The sequence below is a fragment of the Dermacentor albipictus genome, chromosome 5 (genome assembly GCF_038994185.2).
Source record: "Dermacentor albipictus isolate Rhodes 1998 colony chromosome 5, USDA_Dalb.pri_finalv2, whole genome shotgun sequence".
Taxonomy (NCBI): domain Eukaryota; kingdom Metazoa; phylum Arthropoda; class Arachnida; order Ixodida; family Ixodidae; genus Dermacentor; species Dermacentor albipictus.
In genome coordinates this window covers 96,941,959-96,962,027 of record NC_091825.1, presented here as the reverse complement: position 1 = coordinate 96,962,027, position 20,069 = coordinate 96,941,959, and the positions used below count along the sequence as shown (strand labels likewise).

The 20,069-nt window shown below is 46.3% G+C and overlaps 1 long non-coding RNA gene across 1 annotated transcript; it reads left to right on the top strand.

The window, feature by feature from the left end:
- Positions 1-78: 78 nt before the first annotated feature.
- On the top strand, positions 79-8,323 carry LOC139059968 (uncharacterized). Its single transcript, XR_011514534.1, has 3 exons — positions 79-783; positions 915-1,210; positions 8,214-8,323. It is a non-coding gene; the product is annotated as an uncharacterized lncRNA (long non-coding RNA).
- The last annotated feature ends 11,746 nt before the right edge of the window (positions 8,324-20,069 follow it).

Genomic DNA, 20,069 nt, shown 5'->3' with positions numbered 1-20,069 from the left:
AGAAACCAGGCTCACATCAATCTGCGCTCGATAAAGCGATCGCATAACAGCCTAGTGCAGAAACCAGGCGCACACCTATCTGCGCTCGGAAAAGCGCGCGCAAGCACGTAGCGAGCCGCGCCAATCCAATCCAGAAGCCAAAGAAGAGGGGGGAAGTAATGTGTGACACTAAGTTCAGAACTACCGCCATTCACTGATAAGCTTTCTCCGCAGCGTAATGCTCAGTGCAGGTGTGATGGGGGTTGTGTGTGCGGTCGGTATGTGACCGATATTCCTGAACGCAGTGTCATTCAGCGATGTGCACAGCTGTGGCTGATTGTAGAATGTGGGCTGTGACAGGAGTGATGGGGACCATGCTCCTGCCTCGGCCAAGGTTGCAGCGATTTCAGAGCTGCAGGGAGCGCCCAGGCAGAACCTAATCTCGGCCCTATGCTGCAGCTCCAGCTTCTTGAGACGGGCACGTGGTAGTGCCACGAGTGGGAGGACGTACCGCAGGCGTGAGGTGGCTACTGCATGGTACAGCCGCAGAGCCCACCTAGTGGTGCAGCTCTGTCCTCGGGCAACAAGCTGGGAGACTGCCTTGTGGACCCAGAGGACCTGGACATGCAGGGTCTTGACAGCAGGCAGCCAGGTCAGCCGGTGATGAACGTGTAGCCCCGGGTACGTCACTGCCGGGCTTCAAGGTCGCCTTCCAGTTGCAGCTGTGCAGCGGGCGGTTGCTCTTGGTTGGAGCAGCATGGCCTCCGTCTTCCTTGCCGAGATGGCAAGGCCAATGCAGCTCAGGTAAGCAGCGGCGGTGTCGAGGGCTCTTTGCAGAGCCGAGCGCGCACTGCTGTGGCTGTGTGGTAGATTTCGCACACATAGGGCGATGTGGTCCGCGTTGATGGAGGTATTCACGTGGTTGTGGGGGTCAGTCTGCAGGACAGCAGGCAGTCGGGCCAGGTTGAACAGGAAAGGGCTCACCACTGATCCTTGTGGGACGCCCTCTACCAAATAGGTCCAGGGCCTGCTGAATGACTGGATAGGACAGGCCGTTAAAGGCCCCCTTCATGCCGAAAAGCACCAGGAGCACGGCGTCACTGCAGGCCTTGGCCTCTTCCAGCGTGGAGACCACGTCCACGATGGAGTCCGCACTGCATCAGCTCCGCCGGAAGCCTATCTGCTCATCGGCCAGAAAGCAATGGCCTCCATCAGCTTGCAAGCAGCAGAGGTGAGTGAGACTGGCCGATAGGAGCTCACGTTTTTCAGCCGGCCTTCAGGATGGGGGCCACGTAGGCTGTGCGCCATGACTCCGGCACCTGCCCTGACTGCCAGATGTTTAAGCAGTCAAGCAGGTGCAGGTGCTCGTTGGCGGCCAGGTTGCGAAGCATTTGGGTTCCTGGTGCACTGGGCTCCTGGTGCACTGCGATGCTTGGAGCTCGTGCAGCGTCAGCGGGTCCTGGTAGATAGCCATAACCTGGCTCGATGGCCACCCTGGGTGGTGAGAAAGAAGGGAAGACGGAAAGGCAGGGAGGTTAACCAGGCTGAGTCCAGTTTGCTACCCTACACGTGGGGAGGGGAATGGGGAGTGAAAGAGGAAGAGAGAGAACTTAAGTGTAGGATGTCTATAGTCGGGCACTCAAGTCTGTTGCCCTCAGGCAGCGAAAAAGCGCTCGGACTGCTTTCTGGGCCAATGAACTGTGAGGCCAGGCTCCCAAGACTGGATGACAGGCCATTTACAGAAGCGAAGACCCTGTGTGGTGGTTGTGCAGGCAGCTAGGCAGGCTGACGGAAGGCTGCCCTACCTTCTGGATGGCTGCAGTGCGTGGTACAGCCAGCGCAAACTGGTTGGCGAGGAGCTCCGCAAGGGCCTCTTCGCCGATGCTCAGCGTGATGGCCACGGCGAGGACAGGTTGTAGGCTTCCTCTCCTGCTGGGGGATTTGAGCAGTCTCCAAGCCAGGGGTCCCCTGGACCTGCCCTCGATGGCAGAGCAGAGGCTCCTCCTGCGCCGGGCTTGGCGTCTGCAGCGGGCATCTACACGTCTGTACTCGGTCCAATGCTCTGCCTTGCCTGTCCGGATTGCTCCACGCTCCATACGGCGCCTGGAGGCACGAATGTTGAGCAGGTGGAGGTCCGGAGCGGGGGTATCTGGTTGGGTAGAGCACTGAACGGTGGCAGCCTGAGCACAATCCACGATGGCGCTCAGGAAGTCACGGCCATCGTCCAACTTGCTGCAGTGCTTCCGGAACAGGGACCAGTCTGTGACGTAAGTTCTTGACCTAGGCCTTCTCCCAGACCTGGGGCTGATCACAATAGGGAAGTGGTCAGACCCCCATTTGTCCGAAGTTGTGGCCCAGGAGTAGGAGCACTGCTCAGTGTTGAGGGAGAGGTCAATGGCCGTGCGAGCTCTGCGGTAGACGTAGGTAGGCTCCCTGGTGTTCCAAGGTCAGCAGGCCAGCTCAGCTGATGGCATCTGTGAGGCCTTTGCCTCAGCGGGTGTAGCTGCGGCTTCCCCAATCCGTGTGGTGTGCGTTGAAGTCACTGCACAGGACTGCATGCCCACCAAGGCGAACAGCCAGCTGGATGAGGCTGGAGGGATCCCACGGCTTTCCTGGACGGATGCAGATGCTCGCCACAGCCGTGTCCTGGCTGCCAAGGCGTACCACAACGGCGCATGACTCCAAGGGGCCACCGGCGATGTCAGCAACAGGTAGAACAGCACGCGCCAGGGTGCTGCGGACATAGATTGCCGTGCGTGGCTTTCCTGGCTTATGGACTCCATCTAGGCAGGGTGCCGCAGTGCAACTGCGTGTGGCACAGGTGGTGGCACCTGAGTAGTCGGGAAGCCGTAGGTTCTCGGCCACGGCATATGTCTCCAGCAGTGCGAGTACCGTATAGTGCGGAATATAGGTCGAGGTTTTTTCCAAAAAATATTACTGAAAGTTCACCCCTTGACTTACATACCGGCCCTTGGCACAGCATGAATAGTCGTCTGGCAGCATGTAGGAGCGCAGACCTTTCGGCATCCACATTGTTATCGCCCCCTTGGTGACCGACGCGGCCCAACTCGCGGGCGCTGCGCAGTTCTTTATTCTGACGAAGTTCTTTATTCTATGGCGCAGTGCACCCGGAGCTCAAAGACAGGGTGGCGGATTTTGTCCGCGAGCATCGTGCCAGATCTTTGCCAGTCACAGCAGAACTCATCTGCATCAAAGCTATTGAGATCGCCCGAGAATCCGGACTGCCCAAGGAACAATTCAAGGGCTCCATTTATTGGGTTCGTCGCTTCATGCAACGCAAGGGATTCGCACTTCGACAGCACAAATAAATCTGGCAGAAGCAGCCAGAGGCATACGAGGAAAAGTTGGTCGAATTCCAGCGTTATGTTATCCGTCTGCGGCAGCAGCATGGCTACATGTTGGTACAGATCGGCAACGCTGATGAAATGCCGGTGTGGTTCGACATGCCGTCGCTCACCACAGTGTGCGAACGCGGCACAAAAGAAGTCGAGCTTCTTTCTACGGGGAACGAGCATTCACGGTGATGCTCGCGTGTACCGCAGATGGCAGAAAGCTGCCCCCATACATAATATTCAAGAGGAAGACGCTGCCGAAAGAGGCTTTCCCACGGGATGTCGTTCGCGTGAATGAAAAGGGCTATATGGACGAGGCCCTCATGCTCAATTGGATTAAGACCGTCTGGAATCGGCAACCAGGGGCACTCTTGCGGTGTCCGAGCATGCTCGTCTTGGATGCCTTTCGCGGGCACTTGACCGCAGGATTGAAGCTGGCACTCCGCGACGGGAGGACGGAACTCGCCGTCATTCCGGGAGGCATGACGTCAACACTTCAGCCACTGGACGTTGTGCTCAACAAGCCTGTTAAAGACCGTGTCCGTGAACAATATAATCAGTGGATGGCCGGCGACAACCTGATGACCCCAACCGGCCAGCTGCGCAGGCCGCCTCTCGTCACTGTGGCCACATGGGTGTCGCAGGTTGTGCTCGCTGCCCGACGATACGGTGGTGTGGGCATTCAAGAAGTGTTGCATAAGCAAGAAGTGTTGCAAAATTTTTTGCATAAGCCAGGAACGCACACAGGAGTCCAAAGAACTTTGTCACCAGGAGAAAAAGTTACAGCACAGTGGGTCGAGTCGTAACGAAACTTGCGAGCGTCCTGGGAGACGTCGGTGTTAAGCGGGGCGAGGCGTCTGCACTCTGCGAGGCGAGACACAAACTGTTCCAAGAAAGGAACTGATGGGGGTACAGGAGTCGAAAGGAATGATACATCAAGAATGAAACTTGGTGAACAGCCATAGATGAAGAAAAAATGTTAAAATCCAGTGGTACGTTGCGTAGCCATGTTATAGGCGAATGTCATGAACGACAGGATTGCATCCCCGTTCGTGTGGCCAGGGTAGATGTACAGTCGCATGCAATATGACTTGCAACACTCTTGTTCGTTGTTGAAGGGGCTCCACGGCTGCGCAGCAGCTCTGACATTCGAAATAGCAGTTTAATAGACACCACTAATTGAAGCTGTGTTTCGGTCTGGAACTTACCATGTGTCTGCACAGCTGTACAGCCTTGGAACCCCTTCGACCACGGGCACCGGTGTTGCAATTCATATTGCACGTGACTGTACATCGCAATCATCAAGCTGTTGGTCTGCGGATGGTAACTGGAAGTCGTCTTGCGAATTGTGTTAGAGGCGCACAGAACTTCGGTAAGGATAGAAGAGAGGAAGACTGCTGCGGTCACTGAGGAGAACGCGCGGAGCGCTGCGGTGTAAGATAATGTTGTGTAGAAAGAAATCGGCGACTTCAGCAGCAGTCCAGGATGGTAGAGATGCTGTCTCCACATAGCGTGTTGGATGGTCTATGGCCGTTGCAATCCAACGATTTCCATGTGAGGTCATGGGAAGAGGACCGTACAAGTCTATTCCAACTACTTCAAAAGGCGAAGCGGGACAAGGCAGAGGTTGTAAAGAGCCAGAAGGAGCTGTTGGGTTTGCTTTGACAATGAACGCAGGGTGCAACATACTTCGCAACGGCTGAAGATGGGCCAGGCCAGGAGCAGCAACTTCATATTCTGTTGTAAGTCTTGTGGTAGCCTAGAGGACCAGTCGTCGCATGATCGTGAAAGGCTTCAAGCACCTCACATTGCAGAGAACATGGTATGACCGGGACCCATTTGTTGCCATCGATGTGATAAATGTTGCTATGTAAAACCCCATTGTGCAGCTTGAATTGATTAAGTTGTCGACGAAGTCAGGCGTTTGGAGGTGACGAAGAATCTTCCATGCGTTGGAGAATAGTTCAGCAGTATGGGTCGATGCGTTAGTGGGACACAAGGACAGATGGGCTGTTGTGTCTTAGCCATTCGAGGGCTACAATGGGTAAAGCCGATGAAGAGGACTAAGGACGTACACAATCGCGGAGAGGTTATGGTGAATCGTCATGATTCGGCAGAGGGTAGCAAGAGAGAGCATTGGTGTCTTGATGCTTCTTTGCAGCCCTGTAGGTGACATTGAAATCGTACTCCTGTAGGTGAAGCACACAGCAACCCAGGTGACCTGATAAATTCTTTAGCGATGAAAGCCAGCACAGTGTGTTATGGTCGGTAACAACTGTGAAATGGCGGCCATGAAGACATGGGTGAAATTTTTGCACGGCCCAACAGCAAAGCACTCCTGCTTGGTTATGGTGTAGTAATTTTCTGCACTGGTTAGTGCACGACTAGCCTAAGCAATTACTCGTTCGCGGAATGTGTTGTCGCATTGTAGTAGAATGGCACCGAGACTGACTGCTAGCGTCGGTGTGAAAGATGGTGGGCGCGGTTGGATTAAAGTGGCGCAGTACTGGGTCTGGTTGCAAAAGCAGGAAAGCATGTTCACATTCGTCGGACGAAACAAAGGGTGCATTACTGGGGAGGAGTTGATGGAGCGGGTACGTAAGTGTAGCGAAGTTGCATATGAAGTGCCGGAAGAAGCAAGTCCAAGAAAACTGTGCATGTCTTTTTGACGCAGTGGACACAAAATTCGAGGATGGCAGTAAGCTTCTCGGGGTCCGGACGAATACCTTCTTTGCAGACTATGTGCCCCAGAACTTTGATGGCCTTGCTGGCCAAACTGCATTTGTGTGTGTGTGTGTGTGTGTGTGTGTGTGTGTGTGTGTGTGTGTGTGTGTGTGTGTGTGCGTGTGTGCACGCGCGCACACGCGCGTGTGCCTGTGTTGAGCTGCAAACCAGCATTTGCAAGACAGGCAAGGACTTCATCAAGATGTTGCAAATGTTGTGAGAACATGGTTGAAAACACAATGTCGTCGAGATAGCACAGACAGGTTTTCCATTTCAAGCCACACAAGACTTATCGATCATGCGTTCGAATGTGGCAGGCACATTGCAGAGTCCAAAAGGCATCGCACTGAACTCGTAGAGCCCATCAGGGGTAGCAAATGTCGTTTTTGCTTTGTCGGATTTGGACATCGGTATTTGCCAGTAGCCTGGTCTAAAGTCAAGGCTAGAAAAATACTCAGCACCGTGGAGTGAATCTAGTGCATCGTCCATCCGTGACACGGGGTGAACATCTTTGCGCACGATTTTGTTCAGCGCACGGTAACAGACGCAAGAACACACTGAGCTGTCTTCGTGACAATTGCAACGACATGAGTCTCAACAGCTCAAGTGACAGTTGATCCACGAGGCAACAGTTGGGGTTCGATTTGGTTTATTGCAGTAAGCAATGCAGACCCCTCAGAGAAGCGAATAAGGCCAGGGGTAATCAGAATTGCTCGAGATAGGGTATGGTCATAGGGTAGAATGAATACGCCGCCATCCACAATGTTACAGGAGTTGACACCTATAATCTTTTCTCTAGGTGGCCAAAGAACGTAATCGGAAGAGGTGACGAGACGAATGCATTCTTCGTGGTTAGGAAGAGAATTGCCAGTGGCATCATCCAGTTGTGTGAGGCGCTGACGACAAGAGATAGAAGCAAACGCCAAAGATAAGAAGTCCCACCCCAAGATGAGTTCATGGGTCACTCACGAAATACCGCAAAAACAATGTGGTGAAGAATTTAGTCTATGGACACACGAACAGGACACGGTGCGATTGGACGAATAATAACCTTGGCTGCTGCACAAAGAGAAAGGCCGGAGTAAGGCAATTCTTGTGTTTTATAGAGTCCCAAACAGTCGCATGGCAATAATCGCCAAGCGTCTTGTAACATGGAGCCACCTCAGAATTGCGCCAAACAAAGATGATGGATGCAGCCAGTCTTGCCAGATAACTACATTTTGACTATTCTGTATTGTTTGCATTTTTTGTGTAAAAGGAATTGTCGCAGAGAGTTTTATCTTCAGTGGCCTTCAGTTGACGTCATCTGCTACAACTAGCACATAAGTTAACTCCATAGCACCACTAGGATGGAGACATTGTGTCGTGGGGTGCTTCCTTAAAAGTGGACAAGAAGATTCTAAAGGAAAAGTGTGAGATGGTCACAGTAATAACCAAGGCATTTGGCATGGGAATGACCCAGCTATGAAAGTATTATCAGATGTGGACAAGCATATAATACTAAATGGCGCCTTGCACGAGTCCCAAGTGTCAAATGTAATGAGTATTGTGCATTTAAAGGGCCAAAAATGTTTTGTACATGCAAGGGAACACTATGGGCATTTGATAACAGTTGCTTAGATGTACTACATTAACAGGAACCAAACGAACTCCCTTAGACATAAGCATGCAGCAAATTCAAGGACTAGATGAAGCTTCAAAGAAGTAACTGCATTTCATGTAGGATAGGTGTGAATGACCTTTGTGCACGAGATCAGTGACAAAAACACTAAATGAATGCAGTACAGTGTCTGTATCATATCTTGTGCAGACCAAACTAGCCTGGAGTTTCAGCGTTCCTTGTCAGTTCATTTAAATGGCACTACATTGTTCAAAGTGCAATATTGTTCTACAAAACATAATATGCAAGATGTAGCATGCTAACCCTCGTGGCTCAACAACTACTGAACCGAAACCTCAATGAGCAGTGAAGCTTCCTTGTAATTTTCATCGTAACCATACTTTCGCTCTTGAAAGTGAACCTCTTTAGTGAATTTGCTTGTGTATTAATTTTTCTTTAGGCAAGTATTTTTTATACATGTTAATGTCTCAATCCTGCTTTTTCTTTCCGGGGCTAAAACAAAATGCCTCTTATTTCACTTTGATCTTTTGACCTAGGAAGCCATCATCTGGTGCTGTGTACAGCAAGCACATGCTTCGGGCAAGGAGGGAGCCAGCACCATATCTACATCAGCAAGAACCTCGGTGCTCAAAATAAACATTTTCTGTGCAAATACCTGTCTTTTTATACTTCCAGCATGAATTAATAAGTTTCTTTTGCCTTCACATGCAGGAAGGTTTATAGGAATAAATAGTGACTGTTGAATGCCCAGGAAAACCCTTGAAGCCATTCTACTTGTACAGTGATAAAGTACATGTGTACTTGAACTTGATAGTACAGAAACGAAAGGCAAAGTAACAGGCAAAATGCTCGGGGCAGCAGTCGTATAAATGGTAGATGAACACAGCTAATTGTGCTGTCCAGTTTCATTCAGTTTGACCAAATGTTGCAAGAATTGCCTTCAATATGAATCATTCAGTTTAGCCAGCTAAAGTCGAACCCGTACAAACTTCGGAATGTCTGCTGGGAATTTTAGCATAAATGGTATGTGTGCATCCTTCAGCAGCACCACAAGCCCAGTAAGGTTTTTGCGTTACTGTCCCCCCTCCCTTGGGGTTATTGCAGTGTCTACTTCAAGTGCTTGAGGGTATAATGGAAAATAACTCCATTCTCCAATGAGAAGGCTATATAAATATGCAGGACAAGAGCTTGTAGGCCTGGTTATAAGCATGAATTAGATATGCATAGACCAAAGGCAATATGAATACAATATGTTAAATTGCATCCATATGTGGGAACTGCCCACATCAAAGGAAAGAAAGTGCAATACTTGCAACCTACCAACATAAACGTCAGTCTAGGGAAGGATTCTGTAAGGATCCACTAAGTGGACTGTTTCAGCACACACTGATTAGGTAGAGCTATAAGCTGGTAGAGCAAGTGGCAATCATCACCATGGGCTCTCGTGCTCTATTCATTCAGCGTGTACTGGAATGGACAGTCCACTTAGTCAACACTTACAGACTAGCCCCCTAGGGCTGTGGAAGCACGCAGTATATTAAGCTTAAGTCTGGAGTGCTACCTTCTGCTTATGTGGCAAGTCCTCCTGTTTACCTGTTCCTTTCAACTGAGAGCTGAGCACTGCCTAGGTTAAGTCAGAAAAAGCAACCAGCGTCCATAGAATTCAAACTATTACTATTTGCCCTATATAAGGGGACAGTGAAGCCTAAAATGACACTTGACTTGGGCCATATTTTTCGCGATATGCCCGAGAATATTGGGATTTCCCATCAATTTTACCCTTCCTACATCACATAGTGAACAACCTGAAAACTTAACACTGTTGCGCAGAGCGATGAAGGGTCAGGATTTGAGCGAGAAAACAACACATGACACCTGAGCGCAAACTATGAACTGGTTTATTTTTCTGCAAGTGAAGCGTACATAAAGCCTACACGCATGCACAGGAGTCCTCTTCCCGGTCTACCTACACCCTCTATTGTCAGTGATTATGCTAATCTCTTTATTGCTGAGTGAAATAGACGGCGGGCTGACACATGAGCCCTGTGGGTCCACCTTGAGGTTGTATGCTTCCACAACTTGTCTTTTCCTTTGGTTCCTACTTTTCAGCAGAATCATTGCCTTGTGATAATCACCAGTTGATAGTTTGTGCTCAGGTGTCTATTGTTTTCTCGCTCAAGTCCTGTCCCTTCGTCACTCCGCACAACAGTGTTAAGTATGTTGAACCAACTAGCACACTGCACAATTTTCCTGATCTTGAAAACAATTGTAAACTAAAGTCCGTGAGAAACAAAGTGTTCTGTCATGACATGCAGATTTATGCATGATCACTTTGCTATATAAAAATACAATTTTAGCCAATGTTACGAAGAGCTTCACTTCTGGAGTTCACTTAAATAATGTCTATGATGCATTGTGACAGTACGAGGTCCTGGAGATCCTACTGTGGAGATATGTCAACATTGAGCCTATTCCTGTTTAATGTATGGATAGATGCCTTCACAAAGAGTTGGAGAAACTGCACAATACGATGTTTTATATCACATGTAATAATTATGCTGTGATAAAGTGTACACGCTGAGCTTAATGTTTTAGAAAAGCTCAAGAAAAGGCTCCAGAATAGGTATGATGGATACGCAACCTTTTATTTGGCTCTCTTCATAGTGAAATCTAGACGCATCACCTCAGCCACACTTAGTAAAATCTGTGGGCTCGTACTGCCCATGCCTTTACTGCACAAGTTGCCTTGGTGCTCCCAGTCTTGACAGGTAACACTTAAGCACACTCTCATGCACGTGTTTGTTCCAAAGCTACAGCTGCTAACTAAAGTAACTCCCACATGCGATTCTGTAACTCTAGACCTAACTGCAAAAACGCATGCAGTACTACGAGTTTGGCATGGAGTCCACATGACATGTGCACAACTTCAAATTTCGTATAGGCAACAGATAACTGGTAACCTGTTAGAGTAACAAAATGGATGCCAAGGAAAATTCACCCAAAGCCTTAGGCAGGAAAATGAGGTGTTGTGATGAGATAAATAGCAATCACATTTGATCGACTGACTAAAAGCTGGCAGGGGTATTGCATTTGACATGATTGAAATGAGCTGCAGCATGGCATGGTAACTGTGGCAGCCTTTACAGTGCCGCGCTCTCTGAATTACACTTATGTGCATCCATATGCTGCAGCGACCAACTGTTTTTATTCAAGAAAGCCAGGTTTGTGGTTCAGCACACATCATACGCTGGCAAACTCACTGATGAGTCAACTCCCTCAGATCATCCCATGAGTCTGAGTGAGCCCAGCTGAGCAGTATTTTGGCGAGTTTGAGCCCGAGTGAGCTCGGCTGAGTAGTACATTCTTATGAGTTCAAGTGAGCAGCTAAGTATAATTTTGGCGAGTCTAAATAGTGAGTTCCGATTATTTTGCCAACATATATATGGTCCGTGTACTTTCGAAATTCAGGTACGACACTTGCGCATAGGTTGGAAATTAGGCTTCTCGCCAAGTGACTACTGCAGAAATGATCATAGAGCTATAGAGAAGAACGATACGCCTTAATGATGCAGCGTGCCGCGCGGGATCCATGTGTGCAGCGTGCCAGTGGATGGGTGCGTGTTTGGGAAATTAGGGGGTTTCGACCCATCCACAGATAATTTACATAGTACCTAAATTTCTCCATAGTGTATTATTGCGATAGCAATTTTTGGACACCCTAAGCGAATTTTCGCCATCGCCCTGATGTTTGGTTTAAAGTCCAAGTGTGACAAAAATTATAGTGCCCCGTTGCATCCCGCATGCTGGGGTTAATTGCGAATGAAAGGGTGCGAGGGTGAGCCGAGAAGGATGGCAGCTTTATGCGCGCTGTCCACGTCCCGCAATCAAGTGCGCGCTAGGGTAGGAGAGCGCGCGACGTCTCTTGCCCGGCCGTGCCCGTGCATATGGCTGTCCGCGCGCAGCAGAGTGCATTACACGGCCCGCGCGTGTCACATTTTTTAAAAGTAATTTGCGGCCGGTGTAAAGGCGGCAAGCCGACGTGGCTGCTGGTTTCACGAGTGTTGGAAGTAGCGATATCTAAGTTTCGGACGAAACTTAGAGAACAGTGACTTAAAACGGTGACTTCCTTAGAGGGGCAAAAATTTTGGGGCGCATGAGCGGCACGTATAGTAGAATGCAGTGTTCCATTGTAAAAAAAAAAACTTTGATGTAACAAAATAGAGTGCTGAGTGTTACGTCTTTGTTACATCAAGGTGCAACAAAAATTAAGCGCTGGAAATCAGCGCTGGACGCATATGCAACTCCTTACTCCACACTGAAAACATTTGAGAAAACATTTTTTTTTTAAATACTCTGTACATTTGTATAAATCCCTACCTGCAGATATTCCTCTGGTTTAGCCTGATTATGTGCTGCCTACTTAACTTACTGACGCAGCACACATATCATTGCGAAATTTATTATTTTTTTGCTTTTAGCAAAAGCATATATGTATTGAGTTATTGAATTTTGCGAACAGAAAAAAAAATTGCAACTTCCAATATAGCGCGCTTCCTAGGCTATTAAATAGCTACAGTGTTCAAGGAACGTACTGTTTCCATGAGTGGTTTACTCATGCAGTAAGATGTACTGCTCCTACACCTTGTAATAAAAAGCATATGCATCAACACATATAGCAGCTGATATTCTTATTTTCTCATCACAGAGGTAGATGGGGCACATGAACCAATATGCTCACACAAATCAACGTGACCAACTACTGCGGAGACATGGCAACGAATTCTTTGTTTACCTTGTACACCACAAGTGCGAGGTTTGCGCATTAATTTGACTTCGTGAAACCCTATTTATACTACAGGCTTTACGGCAATGCTTGCATGCAGTGCGGTGAAGCGCTCGACAAAACTGCACATATTATATGGTTTGTTTGATATTAACTCGAGATGCAAACGTTTGTGCAGGCAGGCAAGCAATGTTTCCATTCACGCAGCGCACCAAAAGAGCGTGGTATATGCATTGATCTGGTTTCATGACATCGTACTTTTGCCACTAGCTTTACGGCAGTACTTGTGTATAGTGCTGCGAAGCACGACGGAACTGCACGTTATTATACGGTGTGCTTGAAATCCACTCGAGATGCAAACGTTTGTGCAGGCAGGAAACGAATGATTTAATTCACGTAGCACAACACGAGAGCGCGTTCTATGCAGTCCTTTGATTTAATAAAACTCTATTTCTGCCACAGGCTTCACAGCAATGCTTGTGTAGAGGGCTGTGAAGCTCGACGCAGCTGTAACAACATCCCACGGTACACCCGATTTTTACCGAGTTTGTTTTAAAGGGCCCCTCACAGGCTACATAACAAATTTTGGTTATACGCTGAAAGTTGTTACGTGCCCTCTAAGAAGTGTTCTACCGCAAGCATTTTTCAAATTGGTTCATTAACAGCACAGAATGATTGAAGTGCCGCGAACACATGATTTCAGGAGGCGAGCGTCGCCGCCTATATAAACACTCTCTCGACATTCCCCGTTTCGCCTGTGTAAGCAAATTTCCTTCACTGCGTTCTCCCATACCGGAGCCGAGGGGTCGCGCGGCGGGTATACCCTGCCGTCTTCTTTTTTTCACCGTCACCGGCACGTACACTTCCGGTGACGGTGTCGCGCGAGCTGTTGCGCTTGTCTCGTTTCCTGTAGCGGACGATAATGCGCGCTCTACACGAGAACACGTGATTAGCGGTATAAGTCAGTGCCCCAGCACTGAGGCAAACGCGAGAGGATAAAAGAGCATGCATGATCGCAATGCTGGAACACAGTAGACGATGACGTATAGTTTCGTTCTCTGCGCGCGTGCAAACGTCGGAAAAAGGAGACGAAACGGAAATTCATCTCTCTTGCTACAGTGCAAAGTAAAACAAAAGCACCCAGACATTCGGGTTGTATTTTTCATTATTTCTCTAAACTTTAATTAGTCCACTGAAGCAACAGATTCAACAAATAACTGATGCTGCCTTGAATTTAAGTCACGTGTTACTCTGAGTGCCATCACAGCACAGCCTGTGCTCCTATGCAGCAGCAAAGTTACGGGCATTCATCTGCTTGCTGCTGCGATAACATTATGACACTTGAACTCAGAGGTACGATTTTTGTTGTGTGAGGTTATAGATAGCCAGTAGACTACTTGTCTGATGTTAAATGCTATGACCCACTGGCAATCCACAATGCACTCAATGAAAACGTTTTTATGCTGTGTGTGGCGTGACTCAGCAGTGACCTACATGCAAGAATTCTCGCTCTTGTGTTGCCATCTGAGGTTTGAAACTGCAACTAATATATATATTTATTGCATTGGACATGGGGTGGCATGTTTGTTTCGGAGAGTGGAGTGACAGCACATTTCTCAGTTGGGTTTCTTGCAAACTTTCGCAGCAGTTTTTGAAATACATGCCATTGGAATATAAGTACCTGCATTTTTCTTGCTACTCCCAAACTTTTCAGCGTGTCTAATAGATAGATCCTCATGCCCCTTATGGATGAAAAAAAAAGAAAGCATAATGCAGAGGAAGCAAATTAACTTAGTTTTGGGCCAGAAGAATGCACCAGCAACTTCGCGATCACCAGCGGATGAGTCAAGTGCTTCAGTGTCAGATGTTCAGCAGTGGACAGTGAAATCAGTGACAAAGATAGTGTTTACGAACCATCACAGACCTCAGCCAGCATGTCGAATGGAGAGTCAGACCTGACTGATGATTCTGAGGTGAATGATTCAGGATACAATGCTCTCATTTGTCTCAGCCCATCTCTAGAGAAATGGACACCGGCAACAACCACTTCGCCTTGTGCGACACCACACTCTAGGCCGCCCACTATCATTCAGTTGCCATCTAGCCGTTATGCCCCATGTTCACTGTTTATTACGGATGAAATTTGGCAAATGAAGGTCAATGAAACAAACAGGTTCACACAACAAGTGTTGAAGCCAACTACTCCTAAATCTAAATCACGCTTGAAAAATTGGACGGAAACCAATGCCAAAGAAATTAAAGCATTTATTCGAATACTGATTTGTATTGGTCTCCTCTGTCTTCCTACTCCCAAATCTAAATCAAAGTTGAAAAATTGGATGGAAACCAATCTCCAACAAACGAAAGCATTTGTTGGAATACCAATTTGTATTAATCTCGTCCATCTTCCTATCTGAGTCACTACTGGGCAAAAAGTAACCTGTATGGTGTTGAACTCATTCGTCAAAATATGAGCCGTGATCGCCTTTTCCCTACTTTCGAGGTTCCGGCATTTTGCGGACAATTAAGTGGTTGCAGAGTTGCAGGATCATGTCTTTAAGATCCATCCTCTGGTAGAGAAATTGAACCAAAATTTTTGCCACTGTGCTTGAGCCAGGAAAGGAGGTTGTGATAGATGAAACAATAGTGCCATGGCGTGGCAGACTTTCGTCCTTACAGAGTCAGGCTGTTCAAGGCATGTACCAAAGACGGTTACAGGCTAAAGGTTGATGTATATGCCGGAAAGTGTGACTGAACAGTTGGCATCGGACATGCCGAAGATGTATGCTTGAAGCTCCTGCAAAATTACAAGGAAGTTGTGTGCCCGCTGTCCTAGACAACTTCTACATGAGCTTGCCGCTCACTTTTCGCCTTCTAAAGGAAGACACTTTCATTCGTGGCACAGTTCACTCAGTGAGGAAAGGGCTGCCAAAAGATCTCACTGAAGTAAAGGTTGCAAATGGCAGTGTTACCGAACTTCAGTCCAAAAAATGGAGTGAAGGCACTGAAGTGGATGGACAAGAGGCCTGTTCTGATACTCACATCTGTCGCCAAATATGAAGCAACTTTGGTGGACAGTGGGAAGAAAACAAGGGACGGCGCACCAATCATGAAACATCAGGCCGGTCTTGATTACAATGCAGCAAAAAAGGGCGTCGACTATAGCGACCAAATGACGTTATACCACAACTGCTTTAGAAAAGGACTCAAATGGTACAGAAAGGTAGCTGTTGAGTTGCTTGTTGGATGTGCCATCATAAATGCGTGGAACATTCGTGGCATGCTTGAAGGAAACTCTACGCCAATTATTAAATTTCAAGATGAACTGGCTCATTCACTGTTCGGCCCTCGTCAAGACAACATCGAAGAAACTCATGGGAGAAGTGTCCACATGCTAAGAAAAACTGGCACATCGGCACACGACACTCAGTGGCACTGCACTGGCTGCTATGCGGCCAACAGTACCAGCAGTAGCCCAAACACTACGGTACGTGAGAGTGAGAAAAGTGACCACTTTCTGTGAATAATGCCCCGGCAAGCCATTCATCTGTTTGTTGTGCTTTAATTCTAAGCACAAGTAACCTGAGAAGCAAGCTAGCTTCAACTGTAAAATGAGTAGGATGAAAACTTCAAGACATAGCTAATGTTCATACTAAATTTTAGCCTTTCTCTAACTAATAAATATTTCTAACACAAAAACTGATTTCTTGTCTTTTTTAATGGCAAGCACTTTGTAGTTCAACATAGGTTTCTAGCATCTTGAATCCATTGAGGGGCTACAGAATGCATTAAAGAAAGCAAAAAATGCATAATGTTGTGCTGAATGTGATCAAGACACATGTACAAGAAACTATAGTCATTAGTTCGATGAGGAAAGTAATGTGCTTTAGCAAGTTAGAACTTTGTTACAAACTTGCCCACATTCACATCTTAACAGATTTAACAATGTTTCCACTACGTGGAGAACATTGATCTACAGTGCTTTTATCATCCTGATGAAGGTTGGTGTTCCTATTATAACACGTGTACTTAAGAAGCTCAATCTCTCAAGATTTCATGTTGTTTTACTTGACATAAGCTTACGAGGCTTACAGATTACGTGCTCGTATCTCAACGTAAACACTTACCTCCTTTTCAATGATTTTCATTTCTGTAAAAGCACAGTAAATTTCGTCAGACGAGAAGTGCAAATGCGTTTTTTAATCTTTCATACTTGGTGCTTGCTATTATACAACTTACTTATATTACAACTTGCTTGTTTAGAAAACTCATAAAAAACACTCCCCTCACCTCTTTTTTTCTTCTTTTACTTTCCATTGACTCTGACTTTCATTATGCTAATAAACTTCAGAAGAGCTTGCTCTCAGGCTAGTTTGTACACACTGCTAAGAATGAAAAAATGGAGAGACAACGGGACAAGAAAGAAAGGCCTACAGAATGCTGATTTGCGCGCGGCAATCTATATCAAGGACGGGGTGCTGGACCAGGGGAGCTAAGAAGCCGCCACAACAAACTATGGGAGCTAGGTGAATGGCTTCGATGTCCACACAGAAACATAAATATAGGAATGTTATAGAATGCTGTGTCATTCAACAACCCCGTGAATGTTGAAAAGTGGGACAGTGATTAGCTGAAAAGAGTTTCAGAGAGCTCCAGGGAGTGGGGAGGATGATACGGTAAGGGGGCTACTAGGGTGGTGACGCGCATTAAGGGCATCAAGAATGAAGTGAAAAATTATGGAACACAGGGGGATTGTCTCATCACTGCTCGATCGCTCAACGCCGGATAGCCGTGGCCAGTTGCCTTAGCCGAGATTCACCTACCCCGTCATAGCATATGCTGTGCTTGCTGCTCTGCAGTCTTTAGAATAGGCAGGTGTCAGGGAAGCATGCCCATAATGCCTGCAATTAAGTAATAGGCGACTTGCAAAATAGTGCCCGCTCTCTTTTATACACAGCCATGGCTGAACCACTCACTAGCAAATCTGGTAAGAAAATAACGCTGACTTTCACTGTTACTTGGGCTGCAACAAGTCTGGGCTGCAAACAAGAAGACACAAGACAGAGCGCTGTCATGTTTTTAGCACGGTTCGCTTTCCTAAGTAATGTACCAACAAGGTCATAATATACATTATACAAATACATCAATTTGTAAACAAAATGTTATTTTTAATATAGTCATTTTTAAAAACAGCACAAGGATGATAGCATAATTTTAGGCGTAGTCTTAGCAATGAAAAACTTTTGTCAGAAGTTAAGCAAAGTTTTGGCAACGTAAAAATGTGCATCCTCATTGCTAAAGTATTCCTGTCCGGGGAGTGCTAGGAGTTTGTCTTGGTGTGATGTAAAACCCTCCACACATTTATATAGTGCTAGAGAGAGAGGTGATGGGGGAGTGGTAGTGGCCAGTGGAGAATCCTTCCCTGAAATGAATTTCTGGCTACGTCACTGAATGTCTGCAATGCCTTGTAATAGCAATAGGTCTTGGAGGGAAACACTATAGATGATACCAGTGAACCTATTGAGCCTATTCTTGTTTAGTGAGGTGATGGATGTTTTCCCAAAGAATTATAGAAACTGTACAATGGAATGTTTTGTACCACCTGTAATAACCATGCTGTAAGAAAACAGAAAGGCTGAGCTTAAATTTTGTAGGAAATCTCTTAAGAGGCTCGAGGATAGGTAAAGATGACTAACTCCTGTATTCTCCACTCAACCCTCCACGTGGATTCAAATGCACAGTAGCCCCACTCCTTGACACAGGCGGTTGCTTAGTTTTAATTAAACTTCATGTCAATTACTGTGAAACACAGCGTCGTCTTCAGTCAAGGGGTGGCACTGCGCTCATCTCAGTGGAATGAAGCTTCCAGTCATAGATGGTTTCAGAATACAGGGTAAGTGACCTCACATTTTACTCTCTTCGTCGTGAAATCTAGACACCAAAGCCTCGGTTTGAACAAGTAATGCTTTAAGCGCTCTCTCATGCATATGTTTGCTTTAAGGCAGAGTCAGCTTACTATTTCCTGCTTCTGCCACATGCAAATGACACAAAAATATCTCAATAAAATGATTGTGATTTAAGTGGTACACACTCTCTGCAATGTGATTATATGTTTGTAATAAAAGAAGCACTACTCATGTGCTGGTCAGCATCTGCAGCAATATGTTCACCGAGATAGCTTTTTTGTCTCAATATATTCGATATTGTTGCAAATTTAAGAGGTTTTGCAGCTAACATGTAGCTGTTAACTTGTGTCTCGAGAACATACAGCTTTAGGTGAGAGGAGCGCTATATTGCATGATACAAAGGAACATTTTCAGACTGCTTGTTTTATTTTTGTGCGAAAAACAATTGAGAAGGTTTTAATTGCAAAGTAATACAGTAGGTGTTGGCAACGCGAACAAGCCATGCAAAGTGTATGCATCAGAAATGAACTATCCAGATGAGGACCCCCCACCCCACTGATATATGTCAATGCTATAATATCAAATGCTGCGACATTTAACACATATGGTGACTAAAAAGAAAGGATAACTAAAGCAAGAGCAGCATTAATAAAACAACATCAACTGCAAAATTTATACAATCTTTCTCAAAACTTTTATCTTCGCATAAACTGTGGCCTCACACACTGTGGGCACTTTTGCTAACAACCTTCACATTTCACTAGTGCTAATTCTAGCTTCCCTCTAGCTTCCAGCTCAACTGCAATGTTTTGAACGTCAGGGCATGTGCAAGTGAAAATTAGTTTGTGATGGCCATGTGGATCTGTTTCTCTGCCTGAATAATAGGGAGAGGAGGGCAATATAATTGCCTTGAGAACTATTAAGCAGAAGCAGCAGGAGCAGTGGCCGGGATAAAACATCTCAGGAGTTCAATGTAGTAAGGATACAGGAGTAATATGATTAACTTCGCAAGAATATGAGGCCATTATAACACTAAGGGAAACAGACTGGCCCATCACAATGAATTTTCAAATATTGTAACTGATCTAGAACACCTTGCACAGCTGCTGTAATTAGGAAAAAAAAAGTAGGATTGTCTTAAAAAGACAGCTTTCTTGTTTGTTTACTCTGCTATGCCACTGTACACATTATTACTATTACTTTTTTTTCTTTTGGAACAGGAAGTCACCATATGCCTGGAGGTTTTAGATCACCTTCTTGGTGTGCTCCCGATATATTAACAGTTCGAAAACATTAACATTGTTGCTTGGTTTATTGCCCAAGTAGACCGGCACGTAACGACTGACTAAGGAACCAGGCGTGTGAATATGCACACCCTGTATCCAATCAACCCCTATATCAATCAATTTTGTACAATTAGACCTCCATATATTGAACTTTAATGTAACAAACCGTTTTACTTTGCAGAACTTATTTGGTGTGCATATAGAAATCTTCAATTTATTGAATTCTGTTTATCTGCAATTTCAATTTACTGAAATTATAAATTCTTCTAAAATTTAAATGAGGATATGTGTTGCATTTGAACTGTAAATTCTATGGACGTACAAGTGCTTTTCGGGAGTAAAGCTTCACGATTTTCTTCCCAAGTTTATTCGACTTAAGGACAAAATTCTGCAGCAGTTATAAAACGACCACAGGTG